Source organism: Pipistrellus kuhlii, unplaced genomic scaffold (genome assembly GCF_014108245.1).
Source record: "Pipistrellus kuhlii isolate mPipKuh1 unplaced genomic scaffold, mPipKuh1.p scaffold_m20_p_40, whole genome shotgun sequence".
NCBI classification, from domain to species: domain Eukaryota; kingdom Metazoa; phylum Chordata; class Mammalia; order Chiroptera; family Vespertilionidae; genus Pipistrellus; species Pipistrellus kuhlii.
Window position 1 is genome coordinate 1,754,091 of NW_023425541.1, and position 6,000 is coordinate 1,760,090.

The 6,000-nt window shown below is 37.5% G+C and overlaps 1 pseudogene; it reads right to left on the minus strand.

Annotated features, from left to right (window-relative positions):
• Window positions 1–6,000, minus strand: part of LOC118704099 — a 39,587-nt pseudogene extending 33,587 nt beyond the window's left edge.

Below are 6,000 nucleotides of genomic sequence, written 5' to 3' on the forward strand. Positions count from 1 at the left end.
TGCCCATAACATAGTAGGTCCTTGATAAATATTAGTTGAATGAACAAATCTGCCTTCCTAAATAATCCTCTCTTGTAGCACTTTTCTCAGTCATTCATGTGATTTATCAGTCAGCAGGTATTTAGTTCTCCTTAAATGCTAGCTACTATTCTGTATACTGGAGTTAGTGATAAATGAAACACTGTCCTTTTTATCATAATTGCCAGTGTTTCAGTTCCCTCGAGAGAAGGATGAGTCTTCCAACTCATCCCAGTTTTCCAAGGGCTTTCCAGGATTTGGCTCTGAAAGTATCATATCCCAGGATCCCCGTCCCTCCCCTACCCTTAACACACACAGCCCATGGCAATTCATAATGGTTGGTCCCTCTAGAGTAGAGTCTGTGTCTTATCCCTATCCCAGATATCTAGTATTATGCCTGAATTGGGAAAAGTTTTGAATAATGTATGTTTAAATCTTTATTTTTGAAAGTATTACATATTGGATGTTGAGTTCAGGAGGGTAGGTTAGTGGGATATGGATTGGGACTTGGATGAGTGATGGCTGGGTGGGTGAATGGACATGCTTGCTTTGGAAACTTTTCAGAATCTAGAGAAAAAGAAAATAAACACTTAGCTCAAACACTCTGGAGAAGTCTATAATAAAGGGCTAGGAGAGAGGAGGCTTTGTTTACTTGTCTTAGTAGAGTTGATCTGGAGTATTCTATAGACCCAGAGGAGAGTGATTAGCCACTGAACAAAATTTCCAGCTAGGGTGTCAGGGTGAATTGGCACAGAAAATCCTTGTTGTGCTTTGCCAGTCACTGGGATTAATATCCTCCAGCTAAATCTTCTGGGGGATTGGGGGGGGGGTGTCAAGATATAAGTTAATATTTTCAAGACCTTACTTTGGGGAGGGGATATGACAAGCTTTGAAGCTATTGCATGGAGGAGAATTGTATAGAGGTGAGAAAATAGCCAGAACTTTATAATAATCTAATTATATTTTTAATGATTTCATGGATAGAATATAGCTAATAAAATCTCATTTACTTTTTGCCCTTCTCAGATTCCTATGGAAAGCAGTCAAAATTTTCATTTCATTACTTTAAGTGTTGTTATTTAAGTATTTTCCCCTGTTTATGATCACCTCATATTATAAAAACAGCTCTGATACCAACCATAGTATTTTTTTGACCACTAGTTAGAGCCCTTAATGTTTCAGTAAAATGTTCCTTTGGATATGTCTGCTCTATTTTCTTGTCTTTTTCTTGTGACTTTGTTAAAGGTCACAGTCCATGATGGGCAGAACGTTAGGCATTGCCGCACCAAGATCTGGGAAAAATGGAATCTTCCTAGTGTTTATCTTCTGAGGCTCTCTAGAAGATTTGGAGTGGAGAAAGCAAATTGAGATTTTATACTCCTCTTCCTTGCTTCCTATATTCTAGAAACTAGTACCCGGAAAAACTGCCTGCCTCTGTGCTTGGATTGCCCTATAAATCTAAAATTAACTTCCAAGGTTGTTGCAAGGATCAAATGAGATAATATAAGAAATCTTTCAGCTCACTGCCTGACAAAAGTGGGCTTTTGACAAGTCAGTTGACTCCCTCTTCTCCTTTAAGGAAGGAACTGTATATTATTTATTTATTTTTGGATCTCCAGCATGGAGCTTGGCATGCAGTGGGCCTCAAATGTTTGCCAAGTTGAACTGTCAAAGAACCATGGTCACACTGGGAGATGATGTTAGGCAAAGGCTCAGTTACGCTGACATGATGTAAAACAGGAAACAGAAAGAGAAGGCTGGCACAAAAGCATTTGCAGAGTTAAATACAAGCCGTGTCCAATTCATCATTTCTATCTTTACTGAATCTGTGCTATGTCTTTTCTTCACTTTTTGTTCACATTGCACCACTGGCATATTTATATCCTGGAATTTTTCATATAATATTTACATTTGTCATCCCAACTGGATTATAAATTCCTTGAATGCAGAGAATGTGCCTTATGCATTTATATCTTCTATACCTAGAATAATTCTTGGCATATAATCTACCCATTAGATTTTTAAAAAAAAAATAGTTTAGCTATTTCACCTACTTTGACATACCTTTTGTGAAAAACTCCTACTTAAAATATATATATATATATATATATATATATATATATATATATATTATAGAGGAAGGAAGTGAGAGAAAGTGCCAAAGAAAAACATCAATCAGTTGACTCTCCCATGCACCAAGGCATTGGATACAAAACCTGGGTATGTGCTCTGACCAGGAATTGAACCTCCAAATTTTTGGTGTATAGGACGATGCTTCAACCAACTGTGCCACACCAGCCAGCGCTAAAATGAATATTTGTTTTCAACATAATTGGAAGTTCTTTTAAGGGTGGAAGCTATGTGTCTCCTATACGGCCTAGCACAGTGTTGGATTCCATGTGGGTACTAATTGCATATTTAATTGATTGATGCATATTTGCCCACAATAGAGAAATGTCATTCCACATCAAAAAGAACATTTCTGTGTGAGCTAAATATATGAGGTTCTGATATGGTCTGTCAATGCCATGCCCTATCAGATAAAATTTGATTCCAATAAAACCAAAGAACAAATATAGTTTTCTTCTGAAAAAAAAAAAAGATCTTACTGTTTTTATTAAAATAAAAAAGCAACAGATCACCCCAAATCCTACAATCCAGAAATGATCAGTGTTAATATTTAGTGAACATCATTTCAGGCACCTCTGTATGTACTTATTCAGAAAAGAGATGGATGACTGTGTAGATAACAATGATTTTATGAAAATAGGATCATAATGTGCAAGCCAGTTTTATTAAAAAGTATTCAATCTAATTGTACTTGAATTTAACAGGAGACTGAAGTGAAATCAAAGGAATTTCTAACTTTTTGATAAATATTATTTCACCTCAAAAGATACTGACTCCACACTATGAAAGATAAGATTACATTGTTATATCTCCTCTCATCTGTTCTCCCCAAAGCTCCAGGTTTTTATTAGTTATATCATTACTTTGTAAATACTGTTAACTATTACATGGTGCTTTTTTTTTTTTTTAACCAACATCACTTCAAATTATATAGGAGGTGTATATGTAGTATAAATATTTATTTACTTAAATGAAATCAGTGTCCCACCTGTATTGTTTTGCCATGGTTTATCTATTTCCAGATTTTTTTTTATTGATTTTTTACAGAGAGGAAGGGAGAGAAATAGAGAGTTAGAAACATGGATGAGAGTCATCGATCAGCTGCCTCTTGCACGCCCCCTACCTGGCATATGCCCGCAACCAAGGTACATGCCCTTGACCGGAATCAAACCAGGGACCCTTCAGTCACAGGCTGAAGCTCTATCCACTGAGCCAAATCGGTTTCGGCTATTCCCAGATTTTTAAGTTTGATTTTTATCTTGGTTGGCTGGATTTTGAAGAAGGTTTTATGACTGCTGTATTCCCCAAGTTCTGCCTGTAGTGTTTTTATTTGAAAAAGTTGTTTGCTGGGTATGATATATTTCAGTCTCACATAAACTTTCTCTCAACATTTTACAGACTTGTTCCATTGTCTTCTGGTGTTGAATAGTGCTGTAAAGTCTGGAGCCAAGCTGATTTTTCATTCATATAAACAGCTAGTTTTTTTCTGTATATACACCTGGAGAATCACATCTTGATGTTCAAAAGCTTACTAACAACAGGTCTCAATATCAGTTATGCTTTTTAATGTTTTTGTTTTTTTGTGTTTTTTTTTGTGAAGCACAGTATATCCTTTCTGTCTATAGATTTGGTTCTTTCATTTTAGGGATAATTTTATCTATTCTTTTTTTGTATACCCCTCCAAGGTCTTGTTTGCAAGCAGAATGTTCTGTTCAAGCCTTTATTCTGTAGTATGCAGGTAAATTGTGGGAAGGGACACTCAACTAAAGTTGTGCCTCTCTTGCTGAGGGACATGGACTCTGGTTTCCATCTTATTAAATGTCCATACATGGCTTATTTCCACCTGCCAGAGGTATGTCCCACTCCCAAAGCGTTGGCTCAATATTCCTAAGAAATAGGGAAGTAACGAACCTCCAGAAAATGACAAGCAAGCCCTGACAGCACCCCCTGCCTTGGCTGAGATCCTGCAGTAATATGTTGGGGCTTCTCCTTTTGAAGGTATTTTCTGTACTCTTTCCCGAATGGTCTATTTCTCACCCCCTCCTTCCACTCATTCCAAATCCCTGTTGACTATGCTCCAAATTGGTGGGGTTTAGTGATAACTGATAGGATTTTGTTGACTTGCCTTTTCCCCTAAGTGCTGTTTCTGGGAGTGGGAACAGAGTTAGAAGCCTTGTAATACTGCCCTAAGATCTTTAACTTCCTTCCTTGGCTGCCACTTTTTGAAATTTATATTGTGGAGCTTTACTATTTTTCTTGCTTGTTTATGGATGATAAAATTGTTAGTTTTTACTATGATTTATTTTTGTTCATTTTGTTAGGTATTTGGCAGCAGTGGTAAGGAACTGAGTAAGAGTCTGTAGGTCAGATTCATTCTATCAGTGTTTTCAGGAAGTCTCATATGTGTTTTTATTTTTTAATACCACTTTTGTTCTGAAGAGCCTGAGGCTAGAGAAGGACAGCACTTTTAGGAAAGCAAGGAAGTATAGTAGAGTTGGGTAGTCACTATGTCCAGGACCAGGAAAGGAGGACATACATTGGGAAAGGTTGGCATGGCACTCCCAAATATGAAACTGACCTGGGACCCATAACTGAAAAGGAACCTCCCTGTCTTTCATTCCCTTGCCTAACTATTCAAATTCTGTCAATTTGCCTCCAAATTCTTTATTATGTGTGTCCCTTCCTGTCTATCTTACTGTTACTACCTTTAGTCAAACTCTCATTTTCCCCTGGATTTCTCAAACATTCTCCTAACAGGCTGCATGCCTCCAGTTTCTGTCCCATAATGGCCGTCCTCCCCACTGCCATGGTGGATCCAGGGAGGGGCTGGATCTTGCCCCGTCTTATCTACTCTGCTGAGAAAGCTAGGTATATCAATGCAGTGAGTAGTTTTTCTAAAACATCACTTCGTGTATATCCTCTCCATTTAAAGGCTATCGAAGACCACCCTATTGCAAAAACAACAAAATATTAAGTTCAGACTTCTTAACATGGTTTACATTATTAATAGAAGCTACCACTTATATGATACCAAGAACATTCTAATTTATTTTTCCATCTTTAATAATTACATCCTCAAACCTTTGACGTCGTTATAAATTATCCTTATTTTATATATGAGGAAACTGAGGCAAGGGACGTTGGATAATTTTTCTAAAGCCACACAGCTTGTGAACTCAAGATATGGGATTAAAATGCTAGCTGCATGGCTCTAGTGCCATGGTCTTAAATCACCTTATAACATTGCCTCCATAGTATTCTTCATCATCTGCCATCTGAATGACCTTTGTAGCCTTATTATTTTCTCATCTCCACCCAAACACTGACATTTTGGCCACATCAAACTATTTGATGTTCCCTAAACACACCTCTGTCCCTTTTCACATGTTATTCTTCCCATGGACCACTCTCACTACCCTCTGCTATACCTTCTTGGTAAACTCCTGTTCATCATTTTCCCCCCTGCTGTTTATTGTTGTTTGCTAAAGTGCAAATATATTTTTGTAATTCCTGGTTTGCCCTGAAGTGAGACCCCATTGCCTATAAGATATACTCAGCTTTCTCAGCACAGTAGACAAGACCCTGTAAGATCCAGCCCCTGTCTACCCTACTAGTATCTTTTCATTTTACACTTCACAATTCACATGACACCCATATCAAATGACTTGGAGTTTCCTAAACACACCATTCGGTTTCAAGCTTCTACATTTTTGTCCACATTTTTCCTTCTGATTGGAATCTCCTGCTTACCTGAAGGATTTCTGCATATGCTTCAATACTCAGTGCAATCATCTTCTCTGTGGTGAAGTCTTCCTTTCTATGCCCTTCCTTTTCCTTCCTTTCTCTCTCCAT